The sequence below is a fragment of the Phalacrocorax aristotelis genome, chromosome 6, assembly GCF_949628215.1.
Source record: "Phalacrocorax aristotelis chromosome 6, bGulAri2.1, whole genome shotgun sequence".
Taxonomy (NCBI): domain Eukaryota; kingdom Metazoa; phylum Chordata; class Aves; order Suliformes; family Phalacrocoracidae; genus Phalacrocorax; species Phalacrocorax aristotelis.
The window spans coordinates 218,160-238,438 of NC_134281.1; the positions used below are offsets into that span (position 1 = coordinate 218,160).

Here is a 20,279-nt window from a genome sequence, read left to right on the forward strand (position 1 = left end):
CCTCTGCGCATGCGCGACGCCAACGTGCCGTACCGCCTATTGGTCGCCGGGCGTCAGCAGCGAGCGCCGCGTCGCGCATGCGCGGCTCCCCAGCTGCAGTACCGACGTTCGGTCGGCGGGCGGCAGCAAAGCAGCATGCCCATCGCGTTGTAGTGCTGGCAGAAACGAGCCGCAGAGGCTTGTTCGGGTTGGGAAATACCGGGCTTTTTCTACCTGTGAGCACTGCCTGAAGGCTGTTACAGCGTAGTGGCTTGATCATCCATCCATCTATCCATCCATCTCTCTCTATCTATCGATCACTTCCTTTTCTTGATTACTATAGTTATTATTACTGAAAACACCTAGCCTTTTATAAAGGGCAGATACCGACTTTTTGAAAGCTTTTTTTAGTGACTCCACAGAAATGCCTTTACTTTTGATAGGTTGCCAGCTTCCTCAAACCAGGCTGCAAGAAACATTTTACCTTCCAGGAAGAATCTTCTGCTTCTCCAGGAGTTAAAACTGTAGTTCACTATTTTCTAATAAAACCTAAGTGGTAAAACACTTTCTCTAAGGGAAGTAACTACTATATCTCATTCACTGCAGGTTTCTGAGTATCACGTTGTAATCTGCTTTAAATGCTTTTATGTAAAAGAAAGACATCAAAATGAGGTATTACTGGATTTAATCTTTATTATACACACAACCCTGGTGCCATGGAGGACCTGCTTTAAAGCATAACACACAATTTTTGCACTTGATCTCAAGTATGCCTGTGCATAAAAAGCTATGAAAATGTGCCATTAGGTAACAAACCTACACATGCAAATATTCACTCCAATCCTTTGGTTCTTGGTACTTCCACTGGATGTAGCCAAAAATGTCTTTTTCACATTCTACTAGGTAGGACCTCCCAAGAAACTCCTGCAAGCATATTACAGATGGGATTTAAAAGGTAGAAATTCTGTGCAACTGCTAAGTGCATTACAAGCTTAAGATGAACTGGATTTGTGCAGAAATCACAGACCTTTTCATACAGTCACAAAGGTGTTTAGATATTAATTCAGAGCACCAAAGGAAATAAGGCATCTAATTACCTTTGGGGCTATATGCTTGTTCAGTTTCAAAACAAGAATGATAGCCAGTCCTGTCCTGTCCTGTTCTCCTGTCCAAGAAAAGACACAACTGAAAGACATGGATAATCTTGTTAAAAGAATGGGAAAACAGACACACGCTGTGCATGGCACTCCAACACAATCTTTAGACCAAAAAAACCCCAAACCAACAAAAAAACACTCTTAAATTAGAGTGGATGGCCCAAAGGGATATCTTATTTGTGACACAGTAGTGCCTGTATGTAAGCAGGCTGCCTCTCCCTGCTATAATGACATCTACTACCAGCAAGGAAACACAAAAAAAAATTAGGAAACTATACAGCATTTACCAGAAGCATTTCCAATACATGTAGGGAACTATTTCAGGAAAAGATCACACAGAGCATATAACCAGAAATAATACTCTTCATAAGGCTTGAACTGACCAGCCTAGGGGATAGATCATGTACTCACCAATTGTGAAGCCCATTTCCAGAACACGAGTTCTCATGTTTTTACTGAATGTATCACTGCCTATGAAATATAGTGCACCACAGTAATTCTGATCTTGGGGCTTAAGTCTGGAATAAGAATGAATCATAGAATCATAGAATGGTTTGTGTTGGAAGGGACCTTAAAGGTCATATAGTTCCAAATCCCTGCTATGGCAGGGACACCTTCCACTAGATCAGGTTGCTCAAAGTCCCATCCAACCTAGCCTTGGACACCTCCAATGACGGGGCATTCACAGCTTCTCTGGGAAACCTGCTCCAGTATCTCACCACCCTCATAGTAAAGTTGTTCATCCTTACATCCAATCTAAATCTGCCCTCTTTACAGTTTAAAATTGTTGCCCCTTGTCCTGTCACTATAGGCCCTGGTAAAAAGTATCTCCCTGTCTTTTCTTATAAGCCCCCTTTAAGTATTGAAAGGCCACAACAAGGTCTCCCTGGAGCCTTTTCCTCTCCAGGCTGAAAAACCCCAAGTCTCAGCCTTTCCTCACAGGAGAGGTGTTCCAGCCCTCTGATCATTTTCATGGCCCTCCTCTGGACCCACTCTAACAGGTCCATGTCCTGCTTGTACTGGGGACACAGATCTGGATGCAGTGCTCCAGGTGGGGCCTCACGACAGCGGAGAAGGAGGGGAGAATCACCTCCCTTGATGTGCTGGCAACATTTCTTTTGATGCAGCCCAGGATACAACTGGCTTTCTGGGCTGCGAGTGCACATTGCTGGCTCATGCCCAATTTTTCATCCACCAGTATCTCACAGGGCTGCTCTCAGTCCATTCATCCTCCAGTCTGTATTGATACTGGGGATTGCCCTGATCCAGGTGCCGGACCTTGCACTTGGCCTTGTTGAACTACATGAGATTCACACTGGCCCTCTCCGTAAGCCTGTCAAGGTCCCACGGGGTGGCATCCCTTCTCTCTAGAGAACTGAATGCACCACTCAGCTTGGTGTCATCCGCACAGTTGCTGACGATGCACTCAGTCCCACTACGTGTGTCATTGATGAAGATATTAAATAGTACTGGCCCCAGTACGGACCCTTGAGGGTCACAACTTGTTTCTGCTTTCCACTTGGACATCGAGCCATTAACTGTAAGTTTTCCGATGTGGCCATTCAGCCAGTATCTTGTCCAGCTAACAGTCCATCCATCAAACCCATCTGCCTCCAATTTAGCAGCAAGAATGTTTTGGGGGACCATATCGAAGGGCTTACAGAACTCCAGGTAGATGACATCCATAGCTCTTCCCTTGTTCACAGATGCAGTCACTCCATTGTAGAAGGCCACAAGATTAGTCAGGCACGATTTGCCCTTGGTGAAGCCATGTTGGCTGTCTTTAATCACCTCCCTGTCTTCTGTATGTTTTGATGTGTCTTCCAAGAGGATCTCTTCCATGATCTTATCATGCACAAAGGTGAGGCTGACTGTTCAGTAGTTCCTAGGGTTCTCCTTTTTTAAAATGGGTGTGATGTTTCCCTCTTTCTAGTCGCTGGAGACTTCGCCTGACTGCCATGACTTTTCAAATACGATTGAGAGTGGCTCGGCAACTACATCAGCCAATTCCTTCAGGACCTTGGAATGCATCTCATCCGGCCCCATGGACTTGTTTATGTCCAGGTTCCTCAGGTGGTCCTGAACCTGATCTTCAATTACAATGGGAGGGACTTCATTCCCCCGTCCCTGTATTGAGCTTCAGGGGCTTGAGAAATGTGGGAAGAGAGATTACCATTGAAAACTGAGGCAGAAAAATTATTGAGTACCTTAGCCTACTCCTTGACAGTTGCCACTAGTTCTCCTGTCCTATTTATCGGGGAGAGGGGGTGTGGTGTGTGTGTGGCGTGTGCATTTTCTTTCATCCTCCTTTTCTGCCCAACACACCTGTAGAAGCCCTTCTTATTATTCTTCAAATCCTTTGCCAAATCCAACTGTGCCTTGGCTTTCCTGATCCCATCTCTACACATCCAGGCAGCATCCCTAGATTGAAAGAAAAGTATACATTGAAGACAAGTGTGAGGTTACAAGTCATCTGGAATTCAGCCATCCAGACGTTCTAGATTTACTGCCTGTCTAAGTGCACATATTCCAGAATTCTGTATACTTCCCCTTCCCAGAAGCCTGTTGCAAGAATGACATGCATATTCAAGAAAGGTCTGGCACAACTGCCTTGACCTATAAATTACTGGTGTTCAACCACTGCACAGTTATAGTGCTAGCATTCATGCTAAGAAGTAATGTCAAGGCAGCATGACAAAGTAGGACATAATTCTGAAACTGGATATAAAGAGCTATCCTCCAGTTGTGAGCTGAGGTGCAATATTCTCACTAATAACAGATTATAGAGAGCTGCAGCTGTACAGTGTCTTCCATACTACACAAAGAAACCAGATACCCAGTAAATGCCAGGTTCAGAATGTAGAAGTAGAGATTTGAATGTAGAGCTTCAAACAAATGCCCATGATGTACCAGACATTTAATGTATTCTTAGCTTTACTGGCTAACAGCTCTTTTGTGTGGACAGGCTGCTCCATCTTCCTTATTTGGCAGCTGACAGACACTGTAAAAGGAAGCAAGGAAAATAAAAAAAAAAAAATCAAAATTAAATTAACCAGATGTGACATCTGTCTTATAGGATTTGGCCGATTCTTTGCCCCCCAACCAGCTTTTGAAATGCATGTTTCCAAATACACGTAGTTCTGTGATCACTTGTATTCTGGAGAGGCTAATAAGAAATGGCACATGTTAAACAGGCATGAAATGGTAAACATAAGCCTCAGAACTGTATAAAGCCAAGATGAAATGAGAAGCCCTGTGTTACAGGTTTCCCAAGCTCTTTGTTTCATTCAGAAGTTTGAAGTTTTTTGAACGCCATTTACAATGTCAGCTATACCAACCAACATTCTGGTATAACCTCCCAAGCATTGCTTCAACTCAATAGTTATGAATGACCCATGTGTGAAGGACTACCGGAATGGATGCATCTCAGTCATACACCTGCAGATAGACCATTGCAGGGTTAAAAAGCATGTTGTTCTGAAACTCTGGGGTTCCCCAACCCTCTTTCCCTAGCCCTTTCCTCAGTGCCTGGATGAGATGAAGCTGTTCCATTGATCATGACTTTTCATCCTCCAGAGGCAGGTGCTGGAGTGAAAGGACAAAACCGGCAACCACAGCCTCCTACTGAGCAGCGTTCAGTCTTTCTGCACTTACGCAGCTGCAAATTTGCCTTTGCCTGCTCAGGGCTTGAGTCAGGACAGGCACATAACAATCAACATTCATTCAAAGGCATAGTCTGCCTGCCTATGTTCATTATTAATTCAGATGCTATTATTACTAGATGACTATTATTTTATAATACCACAAGTTATAATACCACAATTGCAGCCCCAGTATCACCATATATATATGAATTGGATTATAATTTCCCCCATTTTTTTCTGGATTTTTACTGCTTCTTCCACCAGAGCCTAAATTTCTTCTTTATTCTTTTGTAATGTTTTTCCCATTCCCACTGATTGTCTTCAGGATCCTTAGGGTTTTGTGTGTGGAGCACGGGCTGTCCAAACAAAACATGCCACAAATGTAAACTGGTGCATGAGCTGTTGCTATTTCTTAAAGCTCCTAATATCAATGGTAATTTTTCAGTCCATTGCTTTGGATATTGTGCTAAAATCTTCTTGAGTTTAATAGTCTGCTTCATTCCTTCTACCACTCCGGAGTGCTGTGGTGGCAGGATATATGCAGCCTTTGTTTAATTCCCCGTTTACTCATGAATGCTTGAATTACTTCACTTACCAAATCTCCTCCTTTTCTATCTCCTGTTCTGTCTTATGCTAGCCAGTGATCCACACCAACAGCTGATTTCCTTAGGCAGGTTTTTTTTTTTTTTTACACTTCAGCTGTGTTTCTTTCGGTAGGGGGTCCTCAACCCATCCCAAAAAGAGGTATGTGATGATAAGAAGAGACCGGCTGTTTCTTTAATTTAGAGCAGGTTATATAATCCATTTGCTGTTATTTACAAGGTTTCCAGCTTCTCTGATGCAAGAGATGGAAGCTTGGTTTTATTATTTTGCTTACAGAGTTAAGCTCAGTAGACAAAATGAGATGGCATGAAGCACCTCACGGCAGTCCAGAGCTCTGCCCCCCACCTTCAGTAAAAACAGAATACAGCACGAAGTGCTTTATCTCGAGATGCTCTAGCAGATCACCGGGCGATGCACCCCTCACAGGCAGTGCCTGACATTCCTCTCCGGAAAACCTGCACCTGCGGGGAGCGCCCACCCCACCCTCCCCAGTACCCTTCCCCTCCGCAACAGCTCGGCGCCCGACAACCCCGAGCGGCGGCCGCCACTCTTCCGCCCGCACACCCCGCAGCCCCTGCACGACAAGCTCTCCTCCTGCCGGCACGCCCGGGGGCGGCCCGGGGGCGGCCCGGGGGCGGCCCGGGGGCGGCCCGGGGGCGGCCCGGGGGCGGCCCGGGGGCGGCCCGGGGGCGGCCCGGGGGCGGCCCGGGGGCGGCCCGCCGAAACGCCGCTCCAGCCCCTGCAGGGGCGAGCGCACGCAGGTGCCCCGCGTGGCGAGCGGCCGGTCCGGTTGGGGTGAGGGAAGCAGAGCAGGACTCCGAGGCAGCCCCGGCCTGGCGCGCCGCCGCCCCGCGCGCCGCCGGACCTCCCCCCCCAGCCTTCCCCGCACCTCCCGGCGGACTAGGCCGCAGCGGGCGGGAAACCTCCCGCGGCCGCCATCGGGGACGCGCTCGCCTTGTCGGGAAAGCGGCCCCGCAGCGCCGGGCGGCCCGGCCTCGCCGCTGCCGACAAAGCGAGAGGCGGCCGTGGCTCGCCGCCCGCGGTGGGGCGCGGGGCCGGGGGCGCGAGCGGGCGCAGCCGAGACCGAGAGGGCGTGGCGCCGCGCGAGCTGGCGAGCGGGCCCTGCTGGCCACGGTCCCGCAGCGGCAGCGCGGCCCGGCCACGCCGGGGCTCCCCGGCGCTGGCAGTCGGCCGCGGGCGCGGCGGAGCTGCGCTGCGTGGCCGCCGGACAGCGGCGGGGAGCGGCGAGCAGGGTCGGCTGGCGGCCGCCCGGTGTGTGAGCGTCGGAGGGGTCGGCGGGCAGCGACAGTGCCCTGAGCCGCTGCGGGACGCCGTCGGGCGTGCAGCCGCGTGCCTCAGACTGCTGGCACAGCGCAGGATCTGGGTGGCCCAGAAAGTGTTACCGGCGGGCGTGGGGCACAGAAGGGGTGACTGGAGGGATCTGCCTGTACAAACAGGTAGACGCATGCTCTTCTCGGGCTCCCTTGCCCCGCTCCTGATCTCCAGCTGGCAGTGAGGTGTTACCATGCTGTGGAGGAAGAACGTGTAGCAATCAGAGCACCAGATAGAGAAAAGAGATCTAAGAGCCCTGAGCAAAACAGGAAAGGGAAGACGTTCGGTCCAAGTCTTTGCATTTGTATTTTTTTCTATTGCAAAGCAAGGCTCTTCTTTCCCCCCCCACCACCCCCTCCCCTTTTTCTCCTTCCTGACTGTTTGTCAACAGATGCAGGCTGGAGAGGAAGCTGGCCTGCAGGGGCTGTGTTTTCAACGGATATGACTGCAGCAAGAGAGGGACCTGCTGAAGCACATTGTCAAGGCTTGCCTTGGCTGTAAGATGGGTCACTTCCTGATGGACAGCTTCAAAGTTAGGCAAAGCAGGAAATGAGGGGGAGGGAAGCCCATGTCACATCTAGGTCTGTTTGCAACAGGTTCTGGAGTAACTGAGAGGATCTGGGGGTGGGTGGAGATGGATATGGCCAGGGTAAGGCAAGTGGCTGTACCGATGAAGTCGTAACCAGCTTCTTCAGTTAATAACCAGTGTAAGTGGAAAAACAGGAGAAATCAAACACATGCTAAAATTAGATCTGGTGAAATGGTTTTCCTCAGGTATTTGAGGTTCTTGGAAGATCCTAAATCGAAGTGCCATGCTTAACGTAGGAGGGAGAACAAGCTGTAAGGATAGTCTGGGCACTCTCAGGGTGCCAGCTAAAGTCATCTAGTGAGTGCTGGTTAGGAGCATCCAGGACTTGTGGGGGATTTAAAAAGGAGCCAAGACATTTCCATTTACTCAGGAAAACCCGTTCGTTGGATCATACTCTGGGCTGAGGTTTGCAACCACACCTTATAGATCCAGCCACAATGGGAAATCATCACCTTGAAGCCTACACTACGTGGAAACTAAACCCTTTAATTTCTTTGGTGTCAATGGAGAACAAATTCTTTGCCACACTGAGGTCTTTCCCTTGCTGATCTGAGGGATCTGCAAGGAAAACTGCTTCCAAGGCTGATCTGAGCTCAAGACCATAACTCAGAGGAGCTGAGCTATTAGGTAGTAGCTGCTGATCTCAATCCACCGTGGAAAGCTTTTCCTTCTCTAAGCCTCTCTGGCAGGCAAATGTTGCTCTGCTTCTCCACATCTCAGATTAGGGTAAAACTGTGGTTGGGATTTTGTTGACGTTTTGCAGAGCAGCTTACAGAGAGGGCATTCCAGCATTCCCCAAGAGCGGGATGCATTGGAACAGGCTATTGAATCTACTAACGTACAGCCTTATTTGCTGTCTCTCATGGTTCAGGTGGCTGCAAGGTGCTAGCAAGGCATGGCCAAGGCATGAGGTAACACCTTCTCGAAGCATTGCTTTGAATATAGACAGGCTTTGTAAGTGGTTACGCTTTCCAAGGTCTGTGCATTTGCTTGTACGGCTTTGATCATCTTCCAATACCCTGTATCCAAAGCATGCACACTTAAGGACAAGATCCTTACAGGAAATGAGAGCTCTTGCTTCTGGGGGCCAGCAGTGTGTATAACTGGTGTTCTGGTAGCTAGAACATGGTTTCCAACAGCTAAAACAGTCTAAATCTGAACCTAGATCACTGAGAGTCTTTCAGGAATCTCCCCTTTGTTCTGTGGCTGAACCACAAAGGGGTGTGAGCCAAGTCATCAAGACAAAACCAAGATAGAGCAGTATGTTAAATGAAAGGACCGAGTCAAGACAGTAAAGGTAAAGCCAGTATCAGTAAGTGGAAGGCAGCATGATCCAATGATCACCAGAGGGGGGCAGCTGGAACTTCCTGGAAGTGTTGGACTTCCCATGCTGGCCCTATGCAACAGACCTGAGCACTCACAATAGAAAACATCTGCGTGCTCTGAACATGTGGAAGTCAGGCTGAGTCTGTAAGGGATTCCTGCACTTTGGAAAACCTTAGACAAAATAAAAGATAAAGAAATCCCTTCAAAATCACCCAAACAAAATCTCTGGAAAAGCAGTAGCTGCTAGGTGCTAGGAGGATGTAAGGGAATCCTCTGTTTCCATACATGCTTTCCATCATGATGGCAACCACAAACTCTGTTGTCCCTTGGAGTACATTTAGGACACCTCAGGGGTTAACAGGGCTGGTATCTAGGATGACTTTGTCACAATAAAAAATCACCCAACCCTGCAGCACATATTATTCCTTTTAGTGATGGCAAAAGCATTCTGCATTTTTACAGGAACCTTGCTCTTCTAGTGACTTAACAGTTACTCGTTTTTCTGGTATTATCTGTGCTGATAATTCTCTGTGAGGTGGGAGTGAAGGTCATTCAATATTCACTCACACAACAGCAGAAGAGCTACTTCCTTTTCTTTTGCACTCTAAGCTTGCTGCTTTTGGTCTAGATGTGGAGACTTCACTGTGTCTTGGAACTTGTGGCCTTGCACTGGTTTGATAGTAAGGGAAGTTAAACTTTCACTGTGCAGATAAAGTTGTTTGTGTTAAGGGGCTCTTAGGTTTCTGTACAAGTATGGTATTCGAAACTACACCACTGGCAGTTGCTGCTTAAGAAATTGCACTGGTTGGCTCATACATGCACTTTTATCTCAGCATCAGACATTGATGTGTGCTCAATGCTCTGGGGCAGATATTTTACTCATTCCTTTCTTCAGGCAACCATTGGTTTTGATTTCAGCAGATGTTTTCCTGAGGAGGGGCAGCAGAGATAAGGGAGTACTTTTTCTGGTAGGATTGTTATACTATGGGATGCTTCTCACTTTCTTCTAAAGCACTCAGAATTTGGAGACATTACAAAATAGATGGCCTAGGAAGTTTGTCTGAATGTGGCAATTCTTGTATTTTGATGAATTTAACATTGGAGAATTTCCAGGATCTGTCTGACCATACTGTCAAACTAAAAGTCCTTTTTTTTAAGCTCCCACAGGATAAACTTAAAAAATGTTCAGGAAGGATGGGTCAATTTCCAAAAGTCTAACACTGGATTTGGGATACTATGCCTAGCTCTAAACAAAGCTGTTCCCATTAAGGAGTGACAGGCAAGGAGAGGCTGTATAGCAAAAGAATTGGCCGGTTTGTTAAACATACAAGAGGTAGGAGGGAGATGGGAACAAATTTGAATCCAGCTTGTGATAAAGATGTGATTAATCCAGGTTTTGTGGTAGAGAAAGGTGAGAGATTGAAGATGTCATTTCAAGCTGCATCAAAATGGATACATTTTAGTGTTCGTGGGGTGGACAAAGCAAAGATGGGTGATAAAGATCAGCCCCAAATGGATGAGATCAGAATCACTATAATAATGTTGTAAATAGGGAAAACTATCTTGATATAAACAAGGCCAGAGCAGCACTCTCTGTCTTCCCATCTGCTGGAGGCTAGTGTGGGATATTTCAGAAATACAAAATTCCAACCACATTGTCAGGGACAGGCAGTGAGTCAATAATGTGAAAGCCCAGCAGACATTTTCTCTTCTGTTCCTGTCATTGTGAGCAGCATGGGGTGGCAGCTGGAGAGGCAGCAGATCACTTGCCTAATAGGATGCATTTGACAGAGAAAATGAATGATGAAAAGTTGAAAAGAAAAAGGAAAATTTCTGAAGTCCAAAGGACAGTGAGATAAAAGTCAGTACTAAGTTTTCAGGGGAGGTTGAGTGTAGCCGGAAACTTTTGATGCATTAAATTACTTGTCCTACTTGTTCATATCAAATCTCTCCCAGTAATCTGTAAATTCAGTATTCATGTTGGGGGAAGTTTCAACATACAGCAGTACAGCATGTAGGGATTTTTTTCTGAGCACCTTACGTTCAAGGTATATCCAAGTTCTGTATAAGCACTCGTGATCTCATCTTTTGGTTTAACTGTACTATTGCTGCAATGGTATTTCTGCAGTGAATGCATCACCATCCAAGTAACTAAGGAAAATGGCATTACCTTATGTGCCTCATGCAATGAACAACCTCCCTTCAGTTCCATTGGGACTAAGGAACTGGGTTATCCAGTTTGTGTTTCAGGTAGTGATAGATAATGCATTGCACATTTATTTTAAGTAAAGTCACTGAGTTTCTGCTGGTCTGCATAATTGGCTGCAATAAATTACCAGAGTGCCGCGAGCACCAGCCCTAAACTGCATTCATGCCTGTGCAGTCTGTCAAAGTCTCTGTCTATTGCTGTGAATAACTGACTGTAGTGAGAGAGGCTGGAACTTTGCTAATACTTAAAATGCTTTTGAATGAAAGTGAGTAATGGAGGGGGGAGGAGCCTGTCTGTACAGATTACTTTGCTTTTCGAGGCAATCGTCAGAGCAGTCATCCTCTTTACAGGGAAGATGAAGCATAAGAAGGTTATTAAATAGGATTGGTGAACATTTTTCTACTAAAGCAGATTTTGATAGAAAATGTGGTTCTTTGTGGGAAATTTTTCATTAAAAGAAAATCGTGAAGACATTGGGCTGAAAAACAGCGTATCGCAAAAATAGATGTTCCCCATCTCCTCTAGGAATCCAGCAGGGATTTAATCTTCCATGACCCTTCTGTGAAGCTCTGCCTCACGTTATGTCAAGAGCAGATTGCAGTTTGACAGGAGAACTGTACTGCAGCATGAGCCTGCGCTGTTGACAAGGTGACAAGGATGAGATCACAAATCACAAGTCCCAGAAAGTACAGCAGCAGCATTCCCAATCACACAGGTTCAGATTTAGCAGCAATATTTCAGTTTTGTATTTCCCCTTTTCTGGAGGTTATATTTTTCCACCCAATCAATTCTACTGATTTTTCCAAAGCCAGATGGCCAGTTAGTGGTAACACTGAAAATGAAGATCCCCGTCTTTCTGTCCTTTCCAACCTCCAACATCTAAACAAGATGGCCATCACTTGAATAACAGAGAAAAATAAAGTGGGAAAAGATCATTCCTTGTTCCTGTGGAAAAAATTGTATAAAATGCATCTCTCTGATCCTATTTGGTGGCTCCTGTCTTGTACTTAAAGAGCAGTGATACAGCTAACTTTCTGATGTATATGCAAATGAACTGATAAATTGGCTGCTTTTTGTTTATCAGTACAATCCTTTTGAGTCACCCTAATTCAGAGTGTGATTGCTTATGTTCTGCTATTAGCAAGCAATACATACTCTTAGTGTCAGTAACGCTTCTGTGACAAATAATAATACTACCACCAGTTGCTTTTACTGCTTCTGGAAAATTAAAATTTTACCTTGTGGTGGCAATATGGGTTGTGCCCAATCTATACCCATGCTTTACAGGAAGAAAGCAAAACCCTCACAGATCCTGAGAATGTGGCTTCAAAATTTCATTTCCAGCTTCTAACCTAAGGATAAGTTTAGTTGTTGTGACAAGAATTGCTATAGCTAAGCATCTCATTACACTACAGCCAAGATACAATCAGTATCGACAGGGACAGCTGGATTGCTGGAAATTGAAGCCATTAGCTCTCAAATGGAAAAACCAGTAGCTTCATTGCACAGCATCCTCAGGTGGATGTCCAGATCTCCCCTGATAGCAGAAATCTCTGTTACTAAAGCTACAGTTCCCTTTCTGGCTCATTGCAAGAGAAATTTCATTTTGTTTTATCAGGACAATCATAAGTAAAACAAAGCAAGGAATGACAGATAAAACCTAATGCCTTTCTGCCTCTAAAATCAGATATCTTTCAGTAAGCCTGGAACCTCCACAAACTGTCCTACAAAGCAATGTGATAAGAATACAAAGAAAAAGGTGTCATATCCACTAATGCCACAGGGCCCAGTTGATAATGTTCCACTTACTGGAACAAGATGCAATACAGCCCAAAAGGCATCTAGCTTGCAGAGGCTTCACTACATGCTGAAAACAAAGGCAGCTGTAGTCAGCAAACACAGAAATGAGGCCAGGCCCATAGTTGATCCTGGTGGCCTCTTTCAAGAATGTCTTAACATTATGACTGTGGGTATCTGCCGAAAATGTGAAAATAACAAGATTTTAGCAAGGAATGAAAGTTGAAAAAGACTCAAGAGAAGAAGAACAAAATCTGAATCCACTCCTAGGAGAATTACAGCTATGTGTTCCTTGCCTACCAGCAAAACAGTACCAGTAGGACCTTTGTAGTGGAGTCTGTTTATCACTTCATTACCCAAAGCTATCAGCCTGCATTAGTCTTATGAGGTTTCACTCCTGACTTCACCCTTTAGAAAAACTTTGGAAATTAGGCTGATTGTATAACTGTGTCTTGGGGCAATTAAGGGTGTAGAGAACTACTCAGGAAGAATACATCTGAAAAAGGAAATTACTATGCCTGGCCAACCCCGATTTGTGTTTTTTCTCTCTCCCCTCCCATCCCCTGTATTGTTCTCATGTGCTGTCCTCCACATCTTGTTTTCTCCTCCATAAGCACTGCTCAAACAGAGCCCTAAAAACATACAGGACTACCAGTAGTCTGTCTCACAGAAGTCCTAGCCATTGTTTAGCTGTCCTACAATAATAAACTACAAGTTTCTTTTAATTCTTTATCAACATAGATCTCACAGGGCATTACAGGAATAGGTAAACACCATTTTCCATTTTAGAAGGAGAAGGGATCACTTTAGATACCGTGATATGTCACTGACATAGCTTGAATAGCATCCTTGTTGTGTTCTTGTCACTAAACTCTGGCTCCATCATCACAGACTCCTGAGAACTCCTGGCAGGATGTTGCCTCATCTGGGAAGAGGAACAGGTTGTAGTTCCTGCCTAGAAGATGAGGCAACAAAGGCCTGGCTTTGTTTTAAATTGTGCAAGTGTGTTCAGAGAACATAGCTGTTGCTCAGAAACGTGACATAACTATAGATGTGCAGAGCAAGTGCCATTCAATTTCAAAGCAAATATGGGTGTCAGTGGGAACAAGATAACTCAAGACCTTCAAGAAAAGTTTATTTTATTTTGGGTTTTGAGGTTTTCTTGGCATATGGTTTCTACTCAACAAAAGTTTTTCTTTTTTTCTTTATAGTGAAACTTGGTCTCACCTCTTGGAGTGTAGAGATAGATGCTTGCTTGCTTGTTTATGGAAGCCACATACAAGACTTAAACTGTTATAAAGAGTAGCTGCCCAGTGACATTGGCTCTGAATAATTTGTAACCGCGGTACAGGGTGACAGGAGCCCATGCGAGATCATCGCTAAATTGTGGGGTCAAGTCATAGGTCCTGCCACGTCTGAACAGACCAGAAAATAGTGATCAGATGCTTATGGACTGATGGCAAAACTTAGGACAAGGACCTGGGGCCTTGCACATCAAACCAGTGACCCTGTGCTTATGTGCTGTGCCTGGAGCTCACTTGCAGGCTCCGTGTTTTCAGATAGGTAAGAAGGGCTGCCACTTCATGCTTCTCAGAGGCCAGAGAATATTGTAATGGTAAAAACTCTGGCTCTTTGCTTACTGGAATTTCTACTCATGAAGCATCAGTGAATGCTTTTCTCTCTGCTTCCTAAGTTTTATCCCTGTGGAAGACCCTTTCCAAGAAACACAGAAGAAATCTAGGGAAGATCCTTTGACAAAGGAATAAAAAAAGACACAGGTCTAAGCATTTACCATGGGAACTCTGCCCCTTTGCTACTCCAGAATGAACGCATTATCTGCCATTTGTTAAAAAAAAAAAGAAAAAAAGGATCTCTCTTAAATTAGATATTGGGGCTTTAGAAATGGACAGGCCTTAGGAGAGTGTTAATTTGCATGTTTCTCTTAGAAATGGGATTTCTTCCAAATCTTTGTTACGCCAGATTATAACCTACTTCTTATCCAGTTTGTTTTAGAGAGAAACAACAGAACTCCTTGGTGTCTTTTTGGGTTAAGAGACATCCTTCCAGTCCGTGGATGAGTTAGGGGAAGATGTGATCCTAAGTAATTCTGTCTTCTGTAAGAAAGGCTGAGAGGATTGATGTGCACAGAAATCCCACAGAAAAGAGGCCAGCTGCCCTTGATTAACATGTTGCTAAATTAGTCAAACCCTAATATTCTAACATCACAACTGTAGGATGACCAAGTCACCGTTATGCTGAATCGGTCATAACAGTGACCGAATTATTAGAACATAGCGGGGGAGGTACTTCCAGCAGAGACAGAAGAGCAGCCACTGTACATTGTGCTGGAGAAAGCTGATCTGCAGTAGTGTATACATAGTTGTCAGGAAGGAGGAACTAGAGCGAATGAAGAGAAGAGCTAGCCTAACCACTGTTAAACTGGGGCTAAATGAGTTTGAGGTCAGACACTGAAGACCATGGTTGCCTCTGCTAGCAGAGAACTGCTGCAAGTGACACAGGAGGCTCCTTTTGACCTAGCGAGAGATGGAAGTCTGCTGTGGAATTATCCCCACTAGTTTGGATAGGTGCAAAATCTATAACGTGCCTGAAAAAACTGCTCCTTCATTGGCTGCTACAACTGGATTTGAAATTGATGCAAGAGCTGAACCTTTGGGGGTTGGTTTATCTTTGGGATTTTTATAAGTCTTGCCATCATTTCCCCATGTGTCCATCCCTCGTCTACTCCAGCATAAATAATATGCTCTCAGCAGGGAACTTAACAGGAGATGAGACAGGTCAGGCATATGAAGCATTTAGGGGACACTCGCTGGTAGTTCTACAGAGTAAGCAGAGGAAGCCTTTATCTTTGGCAGATCAGCTGGCAGGTGCATCAGTTCTGCAGCATCGGTGCCAACTTGATCTGTGATGGTGTGGCAGGCAGTTTTAAAATGCAGCTGCCAGTAAGCAGACCTGTTCCCATGGGACTTTAGCTTCAGGGATTTCTAAAGGAAGAACAGGGTCACTGTTGTTTGGAAAACCTTGGAGTGATGCTTTTACTTTTGCTACTTTCTAATAAAGAACACCATCATTAGATAGTGTTTTTTTCAAAGTCTGGGTAACGAGGAATGGAAACAGACCACTGATCAATATTCTGTCAGGAAGGTAAGTGCTGTGCAGATAGACTTTCAGAAGAGCTGGATCTTCTTGTTGGACATTGGGAGTGCAGAGGGACAGAGGTGTGGTCAGAAAAGCTGGAATCACTGGGTAGAACTCCATTCCATAGGCAAGTACTCTGTCTAAGATCTGAAAGTTGGGACAAGGCAACAAGAAAAAAACAGTTTAAAATGGCAATACAAATATCCCAAAGCTAAGTTTCTGTGAGCCAGATTCCATCTTGGCTTGAACACATGAATCTCCCAGCTAGAACAAGTGTCAGAATGCCTGAGGGAAGAATTTGTCTCACAGACCCTACAGTGAGAGACTGCAGACCTTAAATTGGCATAAATTTGCAGAATATTTACTGACATGACAAAAGTTAGTCTGCTATAACTAGATATGCCTCCAGTGTGACTTCTTTGCTTTGCTTTGTGGGAAAATTTCTTCATCCTTCCAAAGTTAAGGCAAACCAATGAAGACCCATTTTTGTCTTCAGATCAGCTCTCCACTAGAAAGATAAGTTTTAGGAAAAGGGTAATTAGTGTGCATGAGTATTATTGATATTTAAAGTGATGTACTTCTCTCTCTCCAGGGCCTCCTTTGGGTGGATATCTCAGGTCGTGTTCCTGAACTTTCATTTTCCTACCACACCTGATTTTCATACAAGAAATATTTTGACTCTGATTAAGGCACATTGGCAACAATTTGTTCAGCCCAGAAAAACAGTGACACAGCCACCTTTATTACCTGAGTTTTCCCTATTAGGCTGCAGAATCTGATGTCTGTAAGGAACTTGTTACTGGTGCAAAAGCAGAAGAAAAGAAACTTAATATCTCTCAGAGCACTGAAAAAGATGCCTGAAAAGTGTCTTGGCTGAACGGCAAAGCATTGGGCATACGTGCTTACAAGGCAGGCGTGTGCATCCCTCAATTCTGCAAACATGTGCTTTTCAATTTTCAGTTTGATAAATTTGGGTGCTTTGGCACTTTCCAAATCTGAACATAAGGTGGTTAGTAAATATCAATTTCATGACTTTCCCCTTCCAAGCCTTCACTGCTTAGTTGCTGCCACAAAGAACCTTGAGTAGAGTTCAGGTATGTCCTTCACAGATGTCCTTCACCTGGGTGGCAGCCTCTGCGAACACCAGGGTATGTGTCATCTCCCTGTCTCAAAATGAGAGGAAGGGTCATGCTCACTGTCTCTGCCAGAAAAGACATTGCTGAAGCACTGTCAGGGCCAAAAAAGTGAAGCTTATTTAACTTGGATATAGAAAAAGGCCATACTTGCCTTTAGTTTTAAAATCAGTTCCAAAAGTCACCAATGAATGGCATTTGCCCCAAAGGAGATTGCAACCAGTATACTTTTCCAGATTCCACTTTCAGAGGATGCAGCAGCCTCCAAGAGTCAAATTCTGAGCCCTGCTAACTGAATTTCAGCTTTACACACTTGTTAGAAACATCTGTATATACTGCCAGCAGTAGTAAAATGCTGAAGTTTCCATTAAACAATCCTTCCACACAGAATCTGCATCCCGAGCCTTCAAGTTAATGTGTAATCCTATGAGGTTTAATCTTTCTCTTCCATCCACCAGACTCACCCTGGTTGACACTAAGGATTTCCCTTTCCAGCTGAGTGCCGCTTGCGGGAACCCATGCACTATCCATTTCTCTGGGAGGTGGAGAAGTGAGTCTTTCCTAGGGCAGCAAAAACATTTTGATGGAAGTTTCTTTCCCATGGCTGTCTGGGAGAGCTGAAATTCTCCATTTCTCTTACAGCAAAATTCTCATTTTGCTTCCTTTTCATGGCATACTTTTGGCTGCTACTTTCAAATGGACTCAGTCAAGAAGTGAAAGAGCACCATTTATTCTAATGCTTGAAGGCTGACTGAAGCCAGACTAGATGTCTTTATTTTTAAATTTTTTTTAATGTGGAAGGCTAGAAGTCTGACATCACCAGCCCTGGAAGGGACGTCTATGGTGGCTGTTTGAGAAAGGAAGAGCAGAGGAAATCCTCATCCACCTTAGCTACTGGGTGACAAAACAACTAAAAAAAAAAAAAAACAGCTCCAAGATCTGAGTTCAGGTGCAGGGACTGCCCAGGCTTACAGCAGCTGGTATTACTACAGAGCCAGTTAGCCTCATAAGGGAAACTGAGACTAAAATATGACACATGACTCCACAAACACATCCCTGGAATCTGAACCACAGAAGTCTCTCAGATATTGATAGTAGCTGGTCCATCAGCTTTCTTTTGAGCCAGGTAGTGTTTTTTCACAGTATATTTCTGGCTGATCTGGGCATGGATTCAGCTGAAACTAGGGAGGTTTAACTGGGGGCAGGGGGGAAGGGGAGGCTGCCAATTAAATTGTTTACTCAGATGAATTCCTGCTCCATTTCACCATACAGCTACACAAAGGACTGCACAGATGTGAGGGATGGTGTGAGCACAGAATGAGTGAGAAAATTTGCTGGTTTCGGCTGCAGCATCAGGCTGATTGGTGGCATAAAACATATGTGGAACTAAGGCATTTTAATGTAATATTATCTTTGGATGGTGGAGGAAATTGTTAAGGCTCAGAATGTCATTTAAAGGAACACTGATTTTTGAACACACATACACAGACAGACAGATGTGTTATATATATATATTAACCAGCCTCAACTACCACACTTCAAGACATCTTCCAAAACACTGTAAATGTTAGACAATTAGACAATATGACCTAATTTAGTGTCAATAACTCAGTTTGCTGAGGAAGACTATTCCTGTTTCATGTAATCATTCCCTAATAATGCTGTGAGTCAAGGGAAAGCAACATTGTCTTAGGACATCTGGGATACAGGACAGTGAAACTAACTGTAAATGGGAACTTAAACCGATAGCTTTTCTTTCTGGTTCCAGATTACATGGAGCCTAAAAGGAAGGAAAACACCATCATTGGAGGAAAGGCACCAAGTTTTTTGGTGGGGTTGTTTTGTTTCAGTTTTGCTCTGTTTACAGGATTTATTTTAAATGCTTCCTACATTTTCAGTTCAATCTGTATGTTTGGAATTTGTCCCATATTACACCCCCATCATGTTGTTATTTCTGCACTGACAGTATCCTTTTAATTTGTGCATTTAAAGGTCACCAAAAAAGGTGAATGGCTGGGAGGGGGCATAAGTGAATTTTTAAAGAGCAAATGTATGTTGTGCAGAGCATAAAAGGCTAATGTGCACACCCCTGCAAGACCTGCATCCTTGGGGATACTCAGCTCCTCCATAAAGGTGGTGAACACCTGCCATAGCCCAAGGGAGACATTGAATGCTCAGCACTTCTTGGGAAATGCTCAGCATTTCTCAGCATGAGCCCTGTCCTAGTGTTTATAGGAAACACCTCTATGTTTTAGTAACTGTAGGAGGGCACAGGGCTGACAAGAGGCTCCTGCTGGCAGCTTCTGCTGATTTTATTCTTGGCTTCATCTGATTATTTTCCCTGTCATGCTTTGTTAGTATCATCAGAAAAGAAAATCGGTGCCATAAACTATCCATCAGATTATATGTTGCCTTCCAAGCCGTAATTCTCAATTATTATCCAGCTGCTACATGTATCTTGTGCAGACTGACAATGCAGGTGGTCAAGGGAGTGCAATGTAGTAAGCCATTGTCTAAAATAGTCTGTGACTTTTATCTCTTCATTGTTTTTTTCCCTACCTCTACCTTTTTTACTTCTTTTTGGTCCTCAAGGAGTAAAACAGGAATCTTGAAATAGAATGAAGGACACACCGATAAATACCTGCCATGAGAAACATGTTCATTAAAATGGCGCAGTGCAGCACAAGCTGTAGTGCTAGAAGTTGTGGATTTGAAGTTCTGACCTTTTAAATGATGATTTGCCATCAGCACTGCATGATGAGTAGCAGGGTTGTCAGTCCTGCCTGACTGCAAGAACTTATTTTTTAGTATATATTATTTTGCAGTACTGTAGTGCAGTTGAGAAAAATTATTAACCACATTTCACAGCTAGAGGAAATAAATAAAACATCAGTTAAGGTATCATGAAAGTCAAAGTGCAGTCTCAAAACCTGGCTCCTGCTCAGTGGTGATGCTTTTGGAAAGCACACTGACGTGGCATGGTGACTTCCTCTACCACCTCCTTCTCCTTCCCTTGCATGGTTGGGTTGTGACCTCAGGCTTGAGTGATAGCAGCAGTGCAAGCAGCTGGTGGTTTTTTCCACAACTCCTCAGACAGACCCCTAGACACAAAAAAGAGAAATCTGCCACAGCAGTGTCACCTTTGCACTGCACAGTCTCAGGAGCGAAGTGCAGAGGGCGACAGAGGAACTCGTAAAGAATTTGCTGGCCACAAGTAAAAGCAGTCACTCAGCGAGGCTCACGGTTTGTTGTAGGTCAGGATATGCTATGGTCAACTTGTCTTACCTTTTCACATCTCTGCATGTGACACTTGCCTGCTAAGTTATCACTTCAGCAAAGACAGACAGGTTTCAG

The 20,279-nt window shown here is 44.6% G+C and overlaps 1 long non-coding RNA gene across 1 annotated transcript; it reads right to left on the reverse strand.

Annotated features, from left to right (window-relative positions):
- Window positions 1-662: 662 nt before the first annotated feature.
- Window positions 663-5,883, reverse strand: LOC142058406 (uncharacterized). Its single transcript, XR_012660962.1, has 3 exons — window positions 5,376-5,883; window positions 3,973-4,137; window positions 663-3,557 (listed from the first exon to the last, which is right to left on the reverse strand). It is a non-coding gene; the product is annotated as an uncharacterized LOC142058406 (long non-coding RNA).
- Window positions 5,884-20,279: the final 14,396 nt, after the last annotated feature.